At 40.7% G+C, this 16,869-nt stretch overlaps 1 pseudogene; it reads right to left on the bottom strand.

Moving 5' to 3' along the window:
- Positions 1–4,191: 4,191 nt before the first annotated feature.
- On the bottom strand, positions 4,192–4,606 carry LOC133069858 (large ribosomal subunit protein P1-like; annotated as a pseudogene).
- Between the last annotated feature and the right edge of the window lie 12,263 nt (positions 4,607–16,869).

Raw genomic sequence — 16,869 nt, 5'->3', positions numbered from 1 at the left:
CGGGGATCTCCAGGCACCTTATCTTGGACTTTCCAGCATCTACAACTGTGAGAAATAAATTTTTGTTGTTTATATGCCACCCAGTCTGTGGTTTGTTACTGCTGCCCAAACAGAGTAAGACAGCCTGTGATTCAGGCAGCCAGTGTCTGATTCTAAGTGCTATTGATATTAGTAAACAGAGGAAGGGGGTTGAGGTGGACAGTGAGGGATGTTTTGTTTTACCCGGGGTGATAAGTGAAGTCTCTGTGTTGGGAGGAAAATGAAGGAGGTGATATTTAAGAAGAATTCTATATGTTCATCTCCATAGGGTCTGAAAATACATTGGAGAAAATTTAATATCCTTTCCTGATTAAAAACCAAAATAACACTTTACAAAAATGCCAATAAGTAGAAATGTCCTGAACATGACAACACACACACACACACACACACACACACACACACACACATATATATATTCTAAAGCTAGCAAGGATCCACTATCAAAAAAATGTGCCCTGGTCTCACCATGAACAAGAATCAGGAGATGCTATAAATGGGAGGATTAGAACCCCAAGAAGTTCATGAAATAGAACAGTTGATAACACTATAAAAAAAAAAAACCTCATGTATATTGGTTAAAGGCCTAAAAGATTATATTGGTACCATAACTGAATAAGATACTATGAAAAAATAAAAGGAAATTTAGAAAAATAAAACAAGATAAAAATAACTTCTAAAACAAAAAGTGCCAGACAAATTAGAGCTCTATTGGGTGGATCAGATAGCAGATTACCAGGGTTGAAGACAGAATTAGTGACCTAGGATACTGCAGAGATACAAAGTGATAGAAAATAAAGAGGGCGAGGGCAATGAGACACATGAAATACACACACACACACACACACACACACACACATATATACACACACAGAGTCTAATGCAAGCGGGATTGAAGGATGAGAAAGGGGAGGACTGGTGAAGGAACAGATTTTATATTTTTAGAATTTCTGGAAACATGAGTCTGCAGATCCCAGTCTTGTGCAGGAAACATAAAAATAAATTCGAGCCTTGCCCTACAGTAAGGGACTGTAGAAGATAGTTCAGTTCAGTTGCTCAGTCGTATCCGACTCTTTGCTTCTCCATGGATTGCAGCGCGTCGGGCTTCTCTGTCCATCACCAACTCCTGGAGTTTACTCAAACTCATGTCCATTGAGTCAGTGATGCCATCCAGTCATCTCATCCTCTGTCGTACCCTTCTCTTCCTGCCCTCAATCTTCCCCAGCATCAGGGTCTTTTCAAATGAGTCAGCTCTTCACATCAGGTGGCCAAACTACTGGAGTTTCAGCTTTAGCATCAGTCCAATGAACACCGAGGACTGATCTCCTTTAGGATGGACTGGTTAGATCTCCTTGCAGTCCAAAGGACTCTCAAGAGTCTTTTCGAACACCACAGTTCCAAAGCATCAATTCTTCGGCACTCAGCTTTCTTTATAGTCCAACTCTCACATCCATACATGACCACTGGAAAAACCATAGCCTTGACTAGATGGACTTTTGTTGGCAAAGTAATGTCTCTGCTTTTTAATATGCTGTCTAGGTTGGTCATAGCTTTCTTTCCAAGGAGTAAGCATCTTTTAATTTCATGGCTGCAGTCACCATCTGCAGTGATTTTGGAGCCCCAAAAAAGAAAGTCTGCTACTGTTTCCCCATCTATTTGCCCTGAAGTGATGGGACCAGATGCCATGATCTTAGTTTTCTGAATGTTGAGCTTTAAGCCAACTTTTCACTCTCCTCTTTCACTTTCATCAAGAGGCTCTTTAGTTTTTCTTCACTTTCTGCCGTAAGGGTGGTGTCATCTGCATATCTGAGGTTATTGATATTTCTCCTGACAGTCTTGATTCCAGCTTGTGCTTCATTCAGTGTGGTATTTTGCATGATGTACTCTGCACATAAACTTAAAAAGCAGAGTGACAATGTACAGCCTTGACGTACTCCTTTCCTGATTTAATTGAAGACGGTCAATTAAATCAATTAAAGACAATTGAGGACTTTATTACAGAGGAGGGAAGTCAGATGACAGTAAAAGCAAATAGCAGACCAGCTGGTAGTCACAGTTCAGGGCAGGACACAAGGAATGACATCGTCAGATGCTAAGGGAAACATCACAAAAATGTCTGTGTAGATTTCATTCTAAACTCTCATTCAAGAATAAAAGTATAATACGAACTTTTTCAGATAAAAAAGATTATGAGAGTTTGTATCTCTCAGGCTCTCACTGAGAGTGAGGAAGGATGTATTTAAGGAAGAAGTGAATGAATCCCAGAAGGAAGGAATGGAGCGTGAGAGACACAGAGGCATGAAATGGGTGAATGCTGGTCTAAGTCAGACAGTCATTGACTGTGTAAAACAGCAATCAGGAATTAGACATAAACCTCTGTGATTCAGTGTTGAATCCTGGCAACTGTCTGCCAACATACCAGGGTTCAGACAACCTGAGCTGAGGCTGGAAGTGCACATATATTTATTTAGACATTAATCACTTGAATCTATTTATGTAATAAGAATTAGAATAATGAACAAGTGAAATTTATTCCTGGAATGAGAGGATGCATCAACCTAGGAAAATGCATTGGTGTAATACATCACATTAATGGAATGAAGGGAAAAAAAATCAGGATCGCCACAATTAATGCTGAGAAAGCAATTGAAATTCAAGAATACTCTCATGGTTAAAAAAAGAACTCAACACATGAGGTTTGAAGGTAATCACCACAACGTAACTAATGCCATGTATGCAATATGCACAGTCAGCCTCACAGTCAGTGGTGAAAGACTGAAAACTTTTCTTTTGAGATCAGGAAACATGTAAGCATGCTGGGTTTTACCACTTTTAAGCAACATAAAAGTGGTAGTTTTAGCCACTGCAGTTAGGAAACACATCAATAACAGAATCAATGAATAAATCACTTACATTCAAATTTTAAAAGTAGTAGAATTATCTCTGTTCACACATGACATGATCTCCTATTTAGAAATCCTAAGGATGCCACAAAAATAATGCCATAAATAATAATTCAGCAAATAATTTGAAAGTCAACACTGGATATCATTTGCATTTCTGTAAACAAATATGATAAACTTGAAAAGGAAATTAAGACAATTTTATTTACAAATATGTCAGAAAGAATAAACTACTTAGTAATTAACTTAACCAAGGAGATGAGGACTACAAAACAAACTTGCCAAACTTGTTAAGAGATTATATGAGATCAATCTCATTTTCATGGTTTAGACAATTGACTGCTAAGATCTCAATACTACCCACTGTAACTTACAATTCAATGCAATCCCTTCAAAACTCCATCCTAAATCAAAAAGCCTAGCCTAAAATACTTTACACCTAATAGACCCCCAAATAGTCAAATAATTTTAAGCAAGGAAAACCATGTTGGGAGGACGCACACTTCCTGGTTTCAAAACATCGCACAGCTACAATAATCAAAATAGTTTGCTACTGGCATAAAGACAGAATTATCGCTCAGTGGAATAGAATTCAGAACCCAGAAACAAGCCTTCATGTATGCGGTCAATGATTTTTGACGAGAGTGGCAGATAATTCAATGGGGGAAAGACAGAATGGTCCACAAAATGTGCTGGGGGAACATAACATCCACGTTGAAAGAAATGAGGCTGGACCTCTGCAAATACTATTTACAAACGTTAACGCAAAGAACTGAAAATACATAACCTTATCTCTCTCCCCAAATTATTATAACCATTGTTCATGATTCTGGCCCTGATGCTCCTTCAGAATATATAGGATTTTAGCAAAGTTCCTGGGGGCGGGGAGCAGACTCAGTGCTTTGGGAACAGGAGACAGTGTGGATCTGACCTTGGCTGTGCTGAGCAGGAGATCTCCCCCTTTACCAACTCCCACTGAGACCTACTAACAAAAGGACCTCCGTTTTGTCTCCTAGGGCATCAGGGACATTCCCACTATCTTATGAGCAGACCACTTGTCACCCAAAGATTCACATCACAAAGAAGGAGCAATGTGATTGAAAAATATCTCTAATACATTACTTAGTTTGTCAATAGATGTTTTATACACATAGATGGGGGTGTGGTTTGGAGACACAATTTTATTTATTATTTTTTTAACAGCTCAGCTTTTTATTGAATGTGTTACTAAAGGGGTTTACAACTTCGTTTACAAAGTAACAAAAAGACCAAAGCCCATATCATCATCAAGACTCTTCAGATTCTTCTTTCTTTGCTTCTACTTTCTTCTCAGCTGGGGCAGGACCTCCTGCTGGGCAGGTCCACCAGCCCCCACATTGCAGATGAGGCTCCTGGTGTTGACACTGGCCAAAGCCTTTGCAAACAAACCTGGCCAGAAAGGCTCAACATTTACACCGGCTGCTTTAATGAGGGCATTGATCTTGTCCTCCGTGACCGTCACCTCATCGTCGTGCAGGATGAGGGCAGAGTAGATGCAAGCGAGCTCCGAGACGGAGGCCATGGTGCGGGCGAGTGCTAGGTGGGGGCTGCCGGGTGCGGTGCTAGTCGCCGGATGAAGTGAGGGCCTCACCCCAAAACGGCCTTAGCTTCCTCGGAAGAACCGAGCACCTCAGCAGCAGCGGAGGAAAGACCGGACACAGAGTTTTAAATGCCCACAATGTTATCACAAGGAACAACGTCCAGTCAGTAGCTCTACTTATAGTTATTACTTGTAGTGGATTTTCACGAGTTTCCGAAGGAGATTGGAGAAGAAAAGCAAGTAAATATAAGAGATCCTGTCAGTTTAGAAAACATGTTCTGAGGAAGGCTAGCTTGAAAAGGATCCCTTTTAGAATAGAGCTGTGTGTTGGTCATAAGCAGCTACACACTGCCCTCTGATGGCCATGTGAGATATGGCATGAGCGCTTCAGGGCTCCGTTGCATTGTCCCCCAAAGAAACCAACTTTTAAACTTACCCATTTTCACCGTTCTGCTGTTAGAGCAAACCAAATTCTGCAAGATTCAATGTTTGGGGTGCCTTCCGGTGAAACTCATTGTCTTTACTATAACACAGTAGGCCACTTCCCAAGTGCATTGTTTCAGGGAGGGTTGATTGAGGCCCTGAGTCAGACCCTGGGTCCACAGCAGAGGACAGACAGGAGGCTGCAGTCTCAGGGGCCCTGCAGTGGGAGGCTAGGAACGTGCTGGGTTCCCTTGTCTGCATCCCAGCTGGTGTGTGTCTGGTGAGGAGAAATTAGTTTATCCAACTAAAGAAGTTGATGGCACTTCTCTGTTTATATTTACAATAAGATTTTAGAAAATTAAAAAATGGTAACTCAACATACCTGTGTAAATTCATCCAAATTTATAGAGTTAAAAAAATGGGATTACTTTATATTAACAATCACTTAATATGAGTAATTATCTCATTTATTTAGTTTTAGAATTTATGAATTTAATGGCTCCATAATATTCCTTATGATCTCTTGTACTTAAAGGACCCGCTTCTATAGCGCCTGCAGCCAGCTTCCTCCACAAATGTATCTTGTTCATGTCTGCAAATGGAGTCCAAATCCTATCATCCCCAGGAAGCTGCCTAATCTCAACTCATTCCCTGAACTTGCAGAGAAGTTTCTTGTCATCCTTTTCTCCTAGGATGGCAAGGCACTGCATTCTATGTCTTCTCTCCTTCTGCGGATTCAGAGCTGCTGCCAGACCAAAATGCTGCGCAATCAATTCTCAGGCCACTCTCAGCACAGCACTTTGCATATGGCAAATATTCAATAATAATTGGGGGCTTCCGTGATGGCTCAGAGGTAAAGAATCTGTCTGCTCATGCAGGAGACATGGGTTCCACCCCTGGTCCAGGAAGATCCCACACACTGCGGAGCAACTAAGCCTGTGCACCTCAGCTACTGAACCAGAGCCCGGGAGCTGCAACTACTGAAGCCCGAGAGCCTAGAGCCCATGCTCCACCACAAGAGACGTCACCGCAGTGAGAAGCCTGTGCACCGCAACTGGAGAACAGCCCTCTCAGAGCTTCTCCCAGACCTAGGTGCTGCTCAGTCAGTTCTGTCTTTTCTCCACACAGTGAGTGGTGTATGACAAATAGTCTGTAAAGATTTGTAAACACAAAGAGATCTAAATGAGTTACTCACTACTGATGATCTCCTCCTAAAATTAGAAATAAATCTCAGAAAACATCAAGGTTGTCTTGAGGCAAAAGACCGGTCTGTTGTTGGCAGGTTTGCAATCTGGGGGTACACATCTTTTGCCTGTAACTGAAAGTAGTTTCCCAGAAGGTGATGGGAGTGAGACATTTTAAAAAGCAAAATCCACAGAATACACAGTTAGGAGACTTGTAAGAGGGCTGCATGGCCCCCGCAGCCTGACCATAAGTCCTCGCAGCTGGACTGCAGTTTGTGATGATTGGCTGTCATTGGAGCTTCACCTCTGGGGCTTTTCCAGGTGGGACCCTTAGCAGAATCAAGAGTCAGAGCTTTTGTGGTTTTCTAAAAACTCAGAGCATATCACTTAACCCCAGGTCTGTCATCACTGCTTGGTTCCACTTTGTTTTTGGTCTCTGTTAGTCACACCAGGTCCATTTTTTATGTACTTTCCCTAGGGGATTTCTCTCATTTTTATTTTTCCTAGGAGATGATACTTTAGCACTGATAATGTTAATTGTCCATGAAAATCTGTTCCCCTTCTTGGAGCATAGCTGAAAGACTTCCCAGCCTCTTTTGTGGAGGTAGGGCCATGTCGCTGCCAATGGAGCAGGAGAGGAGCCGATGTGTGTCCTTCTAGACTGGGCCCGTTATCACCTCCCACAAGCATTTCTTCACATTCTTGCCCCTTCTGCTGATGGACGTAGATGGGCATGAGGTCCTAGGGATAGAAGAGACCCAGGATAGGAGACTCTGGGTTCTTGAATGATCACATAAAGAAGTGCAGTCTTCCCAGTGGGACCACCCAGGTAGCACTACCATGTGGGGAATATATTGCAACATGCTGCTGAAATCTGGGGAGCTGTTTGGTCATTCACCATAAACTAAACTCCTGGATATATATTCAAAGAAAACACAAATTCAAAAAGATACATGCACCCCAATGTTCACAGCCACATTATTTACACTAGCCAAAATAGAGCAGCAACCTAAGTGTTCAGCAATAATGAATCGATAAAATAGGTATATTTATATACATAAGGGAATACTATTCAGCCATAAAAAGAATTAAATTTTGCCACTTGGAACAACATAGATGAACCTGAAGGATATTATGCTTAGTGAACTCACAGAAAGACAAATACTGTATGTTATCATTTATATGTGGAATCTAAAAAATAAATGAAAGTATATGACAAAACAGAAACAGACTCACAGATATAGAGAATAAACTGGTTGGTTGTAGTGGGGAGAGGGATATGGGGGACAGAGTGGGGTAAAGGATTAAGAGACACAAACTACTATGTATAAAATTAGTATGTGTTAGGAATTTCACGTGTATGTTTTAGACTTAAGGCCCTTGTATTGTTGTGGGAATTTTTATGGATGCTGGGGCTAGGGTAAGGTTGCCTTTGTCACATAATTGCAAACCTTCTGAGAGCTCCAAGGAATCAATGTCTCAGGCCATCCCTAGGTGAACACATGACCAACTTTAAAAATTCTTTTAAGAAAGTGATCTGTTTGGAGTTTCTGTTCTATTGATAGACGGAATTTTGTTTACCTTTGTTGGCCAGAAAATTATTCATGTAGCCTAACATGTTAGGTATATGGGCAGGAAGCTGTTCATTATTTTTATAATATATTTTTGGAACAGTATGTCTTATCTTACTCAAAAACTAATTTCTTATTGCTTGACAGAGTTCATCTATTTCCAAATAGACAGTACTTTCCCTTTCCAAACAGTAGCTATTTTTTGTATCTATTAAGCACAGCATTTGCCTTCCATTTAGCTATTTAGGTTTTCCATATTAAATTCCTTCTCCATTTCTAATGTTTAAAACTTTACTTTCAATTCTTTGTCCAGTTTTAGTCTTGCTAAATAAAGAAAAGAAGCTCAAGTTTTTACTGTAAAATGGAAAGCACAGCTACCATAAAGGGAAAAACACCAGAAACGACACCAAAAGACACCATAAACCAGGTTATAGCAAGTGATAAGTGGAAGAATATATTTTTAACATAGATAACACAATAAGAGTTAAAATCAATGACATACAAAGGATACCACAAATTAAAACAGAAAACCCAACACAGGGCATGACAGAAAACTCAGTCTGAGGGATTGCAATGCTCAGCGAATCTCAAAAGGCAGCCCTGACATTACCTAGTCATAATAAAAAGAGCATTTTAGTGAGTGCCAATCACACCACTACTTTTAAACAAATATCCAAAAATGCCAGCATGCTTTACCTGGCATTAAATATCCCTTTCACAACAGGAACCAGCAAATACCCTTCAAGATGAAATGCTAAGCACAGATCCTTTGTGTTTCTTTAATAGGAGACAGAATCTTGATTGGATAAGATGCTATGGGGAGTCATTTCACTCACCAGCTTAGCTTTCTCACAATTAATCCAATGATATAAAATTCTGGGGGGCTGAGAAAGCTTCTTCAAGGAGAGACTGATGACAAAACCTTGTTATATATTAGTTAACCATCACACCCTTGTATGAAACCAGGATATCACAGAATTGTGTTCCCCTGGTTGATGTTGATAGGAGTTTCATTTGGCTTCATCTGATGATGGTTTGGTTAAGAGGGGGGAAGGCTCTTTGTCAGCTACCGCTCACTTCATACCAGGGTTTCCCTACATTCCTGAGCACAACTTACTTAGTGCTTCATGGAGGACTCAGCAGCGAGACCAGGAGGATACACTTTCCATAGCACGCCAGGGCTTCTTACTATCAGACTGGAAAATACTGATTTTAATTGTTCACTCTGTGCTTCTTAATTCACAGATTCATGGATACACAAATGAGGTAGAAAACCCTGCACGTGTTGAAAGTGTACAATTCAATGAGGTTTGACATATGTATATACCCAGAAAAGCATCAACCTAATTAAGATAAACATATCCATCACCCCCCAAAATTTCCTCATGCCCCTTTGTAATCCACATTTTCCTCCTCCCCTCCCATCCCCAGGCAACCACTAACCTGCTTTCTTCCACTAAAAATAACACTGCATTAAAAAAAAATTTTTTTTGTCCCAAGGTTAAACTGTATTCATTTTTCCATGCACTATACAGCAGGTTCTTGTTGGTTATCCATTTTCAATATAGCAGTGTGTATATTTCATATGAATAACATTTCTGTATCTGGCTGCTTTCTCTCAGTATACATATTTTGAGATTGAAATAATAAATAAACAACAAGGATACATTTTACAAGCCAGGGAATATAGACAATATTTTAAATAACTGTAAATGGAGTATAATCTATAACATTTTAAATAATTTATTTTTAATTAGAGGGTAATTGCTTTACATATAAAATTTCAAATCACTATGTTTTATAACAAAAATGAGTTGTAAATCAACTATACTTAAAAAAAAAAAAAAAAAAGAATACCCTTGTAACTACCATCCAGGCCAAGAAATTGTACTTTTCCATTCACACCAGAATGCCCTCCCGGTGCCTCTTCCAAACCTTACCCGCCTCTCTACCTCCAAAGGACTCACTGTCCTGATTATTATACTCCTTACGCTCCTTGAGTTTCTTCATTGTTTCTGTCTCCCAAGTGTGACTCTTAGACTCTGTAGATTAGGATTCTACAGTTCCTGCAGATTTTCAACTCTATTCAGAGGCTTTGTTAGACTCAGGATCAAAAATTTTGAAGAAATTTTTGGCATTTTAGGTATCTTAGAAATTTTAGGTATTGAAGTGCACTTTCATTGAGGTGAACATAATGTCAAGTGTTTTTTTTTTTTTTTTTGAGATGTTAGCCAGGATAACGTTCAATGTTAATTCATTCTGGGGTGAAAATTGATTTTCTGACCTTAAAAGTTATCACAAAAGTTTTCATTCCTATATATGGTGACAATATTACCGAGACTTATTTTGGTGATTATTTCACAATATATACAAATATCGGATCCTTATGTTTGTACATCTGAAACTAACAATGTTATATGTCACTATACCTCAAAAAAAAAAAAAAAAAAAACCACCAAAAAAACCCCTATGATATCCTAGGAAAAATATAATATCAGAACTAGTTGTGACTTCTGAAAACAGGCAAAACGTTTTCTGTATGGCATTTCAATTCTCTTCTCCCTGTTCAATTGTTTGTTTGCACAATTATCTACATTCTCAGGACATCAGGAGAGGCTAGGACCCGGGTCCCACTACTTGAGCACTTGCACCGTAACAAACATCTCCTGGAGCAACAGAACACAAAAAACCTCCAAGGGAGAAAAATAACTGCATGCATGTGCAATTATGAACAGGAAAATACAAAAAGGTTGCAAGCCAACTGCCACTTCTGAGGTGTCAGCAGCAAAAGCTGGGAACTGCGTATGGTCCCTGCACATAGCAACGCCAAGGTGGTGGGCAGACTCTCTGGGCCAGCCCTCTGGCCTGCCCCACCAATGCACCCCACCCTTACCCCATTTAGAGAATCAGTCTGCCCTCCTCAAAGAGCAAACAAGAGCACCTGTTACTTGTTTTTGCTCCTTCATCCTATAGCACGAGTCCCAATAAAGCCTTGCCTGAATTCCTTCTGTGGTGCTTTACCAATTTCTGTTGATTGATGAGTTCAAGGACCCAAAACACTATCAATTGCACAGTATAATCTCTTTTTAACCCTCATTTAATCTTAGTTCTATGAATAACTATACATTTACTGCACACACTAATCCTTGCTGCAATGTCTCTTTAGTTACTTTGGTTTCTGAAGCTGGTTCTTTAGTAGATTCAAAGGGCTCTGGAACACTCTACCAAAACACAGTAATAAAGATGGGACCACTATTTTTTTTTCCTTTTGCCTCAAGGCTCCAGGTTGGTTTAGCATCAAGCTGTTATTAATTCTACCTTTATCTAAAACTTTGATATTTTGCTCATCAAGGGTTTTGGCATTAATTTTGCTTTTTGAAAAATTATTCCATTAAAATCTCATTTATCTTGATAACAGAGTGGTTTGGTGCCCATGAAATTTTGTGCGGCAGGTCAGTGCCCTTCCTGCCTCCCCAGGTTCTAACCCGGAGAGGAGCTTCTGCAGTCCTTAATCGTTACTGTTCCCATCCTACTTAATTTTCATTCCACTCTTTATGGTTCATGTCTACTGTGGGGTTCAGTCTCAATAAAGCCCTAAAGGCGCAGTGATAATTCGGAGATTTTCATGCCTTACGTTAGACTCTGCCTCACTCAGGGTGGAGTTTGCAGAATCCTCCAGGCTCAGTTGCAAGTCCTGGCCAGGATCCTGCGCAGCACAAGCTCTAGGCTCTGCCGAAGGTCCTCATTTGGCTCCTGTCCCGCGCAGGCGTGGGACTCTGCTTGGAAAGGGGCGGTGAGGGCTCGCTCTCCTCCTGTACTGAGCATGCGCAGGGCCTCAGGTGTCCAGGTTCACTGCTGCTTCCTTCAACTTTCCCCGCACTCATGGTGATGCTGGGGAGGGTCATGGCTGTTGTGCCCCCCATTTGTATTTTGTGGAATCAGGGGGATACTCTGTCATCTAGTCTTGTTGTGAATACTGCCGCTGGATTTTGGTTTAAATATCTCATTGCTCCATCTGTGTTTTTGCTCCTTGGAAGTAAAGCTATGGCAAACCTAGATAGCATATTAAAAAGCAGAGATAACAAAAGTCCGTCTAGTCAAAGCTATGGTTTTTCCAGTGGTCATGTATGGTTATAAGAGTTGGACCACAAAGAAGGCTGAGCACCGAAGAATCGATGCTTTTGAACTGTGGTGTTGAAGAAGACTCTTGAGAGTCCCTGGGACTGCAAGGAGATCCAACCAGTCAGTCCTAAAGGAAATCAGTCCTGAATATTCACTGAAAGGACTGATGCTGAAGTTGAAGCTCCAGTGCTTTGGCCACCTGATGTGAAGAACTGACTCATTGGAAAAGACCCTGATTATGGGAAAGATTGAAGGTAGGAGAAGGGGATGACAGAGGATGAGATAGTTGGATGGCATCACCGACTCGATGGACATAAGTTTGAGCAAGCTCCAGGAGATGGTGAAGGACAGGGAAGCCTGGCATGCTGCAGTCCATAGGGTTGCAAAGAGTAAGACATGACTGAATGACTGAACAACAGCAGTGTTTATGTGGGGATTCTGGTCAACAAAAATTATACTTCCATGAACACTGCCATCTTTTCAGAATTCTTATTTTGTTTTAAAAAGGATATTTTAAAAGAAAAAAATGGGGAACCAGAATTGTTTTTTATGTACAGAAAGCATTTTAAAAAACACATTTTAAAAAAACCAACAAAAGAGTACTATTTGCTCAAGGCCTAGGCATACTCTCACTGTTGACAAGGGAGATTGTAACTCCTGGGATGTGACAGCTCCTGGTCCAGACAGGATGTAGACCAGGCAGTCTAAATACCCTTGTGCTATAAACACCCAGATGTGTGATCACCTGGCCAAGCTCAGAGGAGAGAATGGAAAAGGCCTTGTGAGTGAAGAGGGGAAGGGAAAACCAGGTACTAGTTTGTGATCCAGGGTTTCAGCTGCCAGGGTTGGGTCCTGCCATTTGTCCATGGAGCAGTGAGTGACTGAGTTTCACTGCCTTTTGATGGGAGAGGAGGTAGGGATCAGGGATGGAGACCCCCCAACACACACACACACACACACACACACACACACATATATAAAGCCAAGTCTATTGGTGAATTGTGCTCCTAATAGAAGGTTGAGTAGAAAACATTCCACTCATTGAGGAAACTGTCATCTAGGTTCTGGGTGAGGAGGAAAGAGACTCCTCTGAGGGGATAATCACTAGGTCTGTGCTGTGGACTGAATATTTATGTCTCCCAAATTCCTATGCTGACATCTTAACCCCTGAGGTGATGGTATTAGGAGGTAGGCCTTTGGGAGGCGATTGGGTTGGAAGGCAGAGTCATCATGAAGGGATGAGTGTCCTTGTAAAAGAGGCCTGAGAGAGCCCTCTTGTCCCTTCTGACAGGGGAGGACACACCAGAAGTATGAACCCATGAACCAGAAAGTGGGTCTCACCAGACGGGGATCTCCAGGCACCTTATCTTGGACTTTCCAGCATCTACAACTGTGAGAAATAAATTTCTGTTGTTTATATGCCACCCAGTCTGTGGTTTGTTACTGCTGCCCAAACAGATTAAGACAGACTGTGATTCAGGCAGCCAGTGTCTGATTCTAAGTGCTATCAATATTAGTAAACAGAGGAAGGGGGTAGAGTTGTGGAGGGGGGGGGGTCACTTTGTTTTAACTAGGGTGATAAGTGAAGTCTTTATATTGGGAGGAACAGGAGTGAAATAATATTTACAGAGAATTCTATATGTCCATTTCCATAAGGACTGAAAATGTATTGGAGAAAATTCAAATATCCTTTTCTGATTAAAAACTGAAACAGCACTTTAAAAAATGGCCATAAGTCAAAATGTCCTTAGCAGCCCATATATATATAGGCTTCCCTCATGGTTTAGACAGTAAGGAATCTGCCTGTAATGCACGAGACCCAGGTTTGATCCCTGGGTTGGGAAGACTCTCTGGAGAAGGGAATGGATATCCACTCCAGTATTCTTGGACCCTGGTGAGTTACTGTCCACAGGGTCACATAGAGGTAGACACAGCTGAAACGACTGAGCACGCATGCAAAGCCAGCAAGGATCCACTGTCCCCAAAATGTGCCTTGATCTCACCATGAACAAGAGTCAGCGGTCACTACAAATGGGAGGATTAGAACCCCAAGACCATCATGAGCTAGAATAAGTTGATAAAGCTATAAAAGAAATTCCTAGGAATTAGTTAAAGGCCTAAAAATTGTATGAGAGCCATAAGTGATTAGGATACTATGGGAAAAAAAAACACAGGAAAATTAGTGAGATAAAAACAATTTCTAAAACTGAAAACCAGTGCCATGGAAATTAGAACTCTACTGGATGGATTAGATAGCAGATTAAACAAGGTTGAAGGGAGAAGTAGTGACCCAGAATATTGCAGAGAGATATAGTGATGGAAAATAAAGAGAGGGCAAGAGCAAATAGATACATGAAATACGTATATAAAGAGTCTAATATACTTTGGATTTTAGGATGAGTGGAGTGGTGGAAAGGACAGAATTTGAAGTTTTTAGAATTTTTGAAAACCAGGGATCTGCAGATTCTAGTCCTGAGCAGACAAAATAAATACAAACTTGAACCTTGCCCTACAGTAATGGCCTATGGAATATTAAAGACAGTTGAGGACTTTATCATAGAGGAGGGAAGTCTGACTGTGACAGCAAACAGCAGACCAGTCAGCAGTCACAGTTCAGGGCAGGACACAAGGAATGACATCTTCAGCTACCAAGGGAAACAGATGTTTTTCATTCTAAACAATCACTCAGAAATAAAAACAAAATAAAAATCTTTTCAGATAAAAAAGAGTAAGAGTGCTTGCTTCTCTCATGCTCTCTCTGAGAATGAGGAAGGATGTATTTAAAGAAGTAAATGAGTCCCAGAAGGAAGGAGTGGAGTATAAGAGATGTGGAGGCAGGAAATGAGTGAGTGCAGGTCTAAGCTAGACAGTCATTGACTGTGTAAAATGATCATGGATTATTAATAATAATTATTAATAATAATCATAACTGATTAGAAGACATAAACCTCTGTGGTTCAGTGTTGTATCCTGAATATCACCTGCCAACCTACCAGGGTTCAGAAAGCCTGAACCGAGGTTGGGAGTGCATTACAGCTATTTATATAATAATTATTCATATCTATTCATTAATAACGATTTATAAGCCATGAAAAAGTGGAATTTATTCCTGGAATGCAAGAATGCTTCAACCTAGGGAAACGCTTTGGTGTAACACACCACATTAACAGAATGAAGGAAAAAAACGCTACCATTTCAACTAGTGCAGAAAAAGCAACTGAAAAAATTCAACAGCCTTTCATGATAAAAAACACTCAAAAAGTTTGAAGGAAATTACCTTGACATAATCAATGCCATATATGTAAAACCCAGAGCTGTCACACTCAGTGGTTAAACAGTGACAAGTTTTCCTTTGAAAATCAGGAAATATATAAGAATGCTAGGTTTTACCACTCCTATGCAACATAGCACTGGTAGTTTTAGCCATAGCAGTTAGGGCCAGGAGACAGTGAGGTCCAGACTTTGGTTGTCCTGCACAGATCTCTCACTTTACCAACTCCCACCAAGACCTACTGCCCCCCTTCATTTTGTCTCCTCGGGAGTCAGGGTCATTTCTACTGTCTTATGAGCAGACCCCTTGCCACCCAAAAATTCAATTCTCAAAGATGTGACAATATGATTAAAAAAATATCTCATGCAATGCATAGATTGTCAAAGATGTTTTACACAGAGAGATGTTTATAGATGGATGGAGGAAGAGAAGAAACAAAAGAGCACAGAGATAAGAGGTTGGATGCATAAATTTGCATGTCTTTACATGCCATAAGGGAGAATTCTCAGGCAGTGGGTCACCGTACATTTGTTACTTATAGTGGATTTTCATTAACTGGACATGGAATAACAGACTGGTTCCAAATAGGAAAAGGAGTACATCAAGGCTGTATATATTGTCACCCTGCTTATTTAACTTATATGCAGAGTACATCATGAGAAATGCTGGGCTGGATGAAGCAAAGCTGGAATCAAGATTGACAAGAGAAATATCAATAACCTCAGATATGCAGATGACACCATCCTTATGGCAGAAAATAAAGAAGAACTAAAGAGCCTCTTGATGAAAGTGAAAGAGGAGAGTGAAAAAGTTGGCTTAAAGCTCAGCATTCAGAAAACAAAGATCATGGCATCCGGTCCCATCATTTCATGGCAAATAGATGGGGAAACAGTGGTAGATTTTATTTTTTGGGGCTCCAAAATCACTGCAGATGGTGACTGCAGCCCTGAAATTAAAAGACACTTACTCCTTGGAAAAAAAGTTATGACCAGCCTAGGCAGCATATTAAAAAGCAGAGATATTATTTTGCCAACAAAAGTCCATCCAGTCAAGGCTACGGTTTTTCCAGTAGTCATGTATGGTCGTGAGAGTTGGACTATAAAGAAAGCTGAGCACTGAAGAATTGATGCTTTTGAACTGTGTTGTTGGAGAAGACTCTTGAGAGTCCCTTGGACTGCAAGGAGATCCAACCAGTCCATCCTAAAGGAGATCAGTCCTGAATATTCATTGGAAGGACTGATGTTGAAGCTGAAACTCCAATACTTCGGCCACCTGATGCGAAGAGCTGACTCTTTTTGAAAAGACCCTGATGCTGGGAGAGATTGAGGGCGGGAGGAGAAGGGGATGACAGAGGATGAGCTGGTTGGATGGCATCACCGACTCAATGGACATGAGTTTGGGTGAACTCTGGGAGTTGGTGATGGACAGGGAGGCGTGGAGTGCTGCAGTCCATGGGGTCGCAAAAAGTTAGACACAACTGAGTGACTGAACTGAACTGAACTTGAACTTCATTGACTTTACATTTGTTATTTATAGTGGATTTTCATTCACTTCAAAATGAGTTGGAAGAAGAAAATGGATATATCTAAAAGAAATATTGTAAGTTTATGAAACGTTTTGATGAAGGTTAACTTCAAAAGGACCACTTTTGGATTGGATTGGTGTGTTTGTCATAAGCAGCTACACACTGCCCTCTGGTGGCCTTGTGAGATATGGCATGAGTGCTTCTGGGCTCCACCTTTTTGCCGGCCAAAGAAGCCAGCTCGCAAGCTTAGCA

This window comes from Dama dama, chromosome 15 (genome assembly GCF_033118175.1).
Source record: "Dama dama isolate Ldn47 chromosome 15, ASM3311817v1, whole genome shotgun sequence".
NCBI lineage: Eukaryota > Metazoa > Chordata > Mammalia > Artiodactyla > Cervidae > Dama > Dama dama.
Note: the sequence above shows the minus strand (reverse complement) of the source record. Positions and strands in the feature narration are given on the sequence as shown.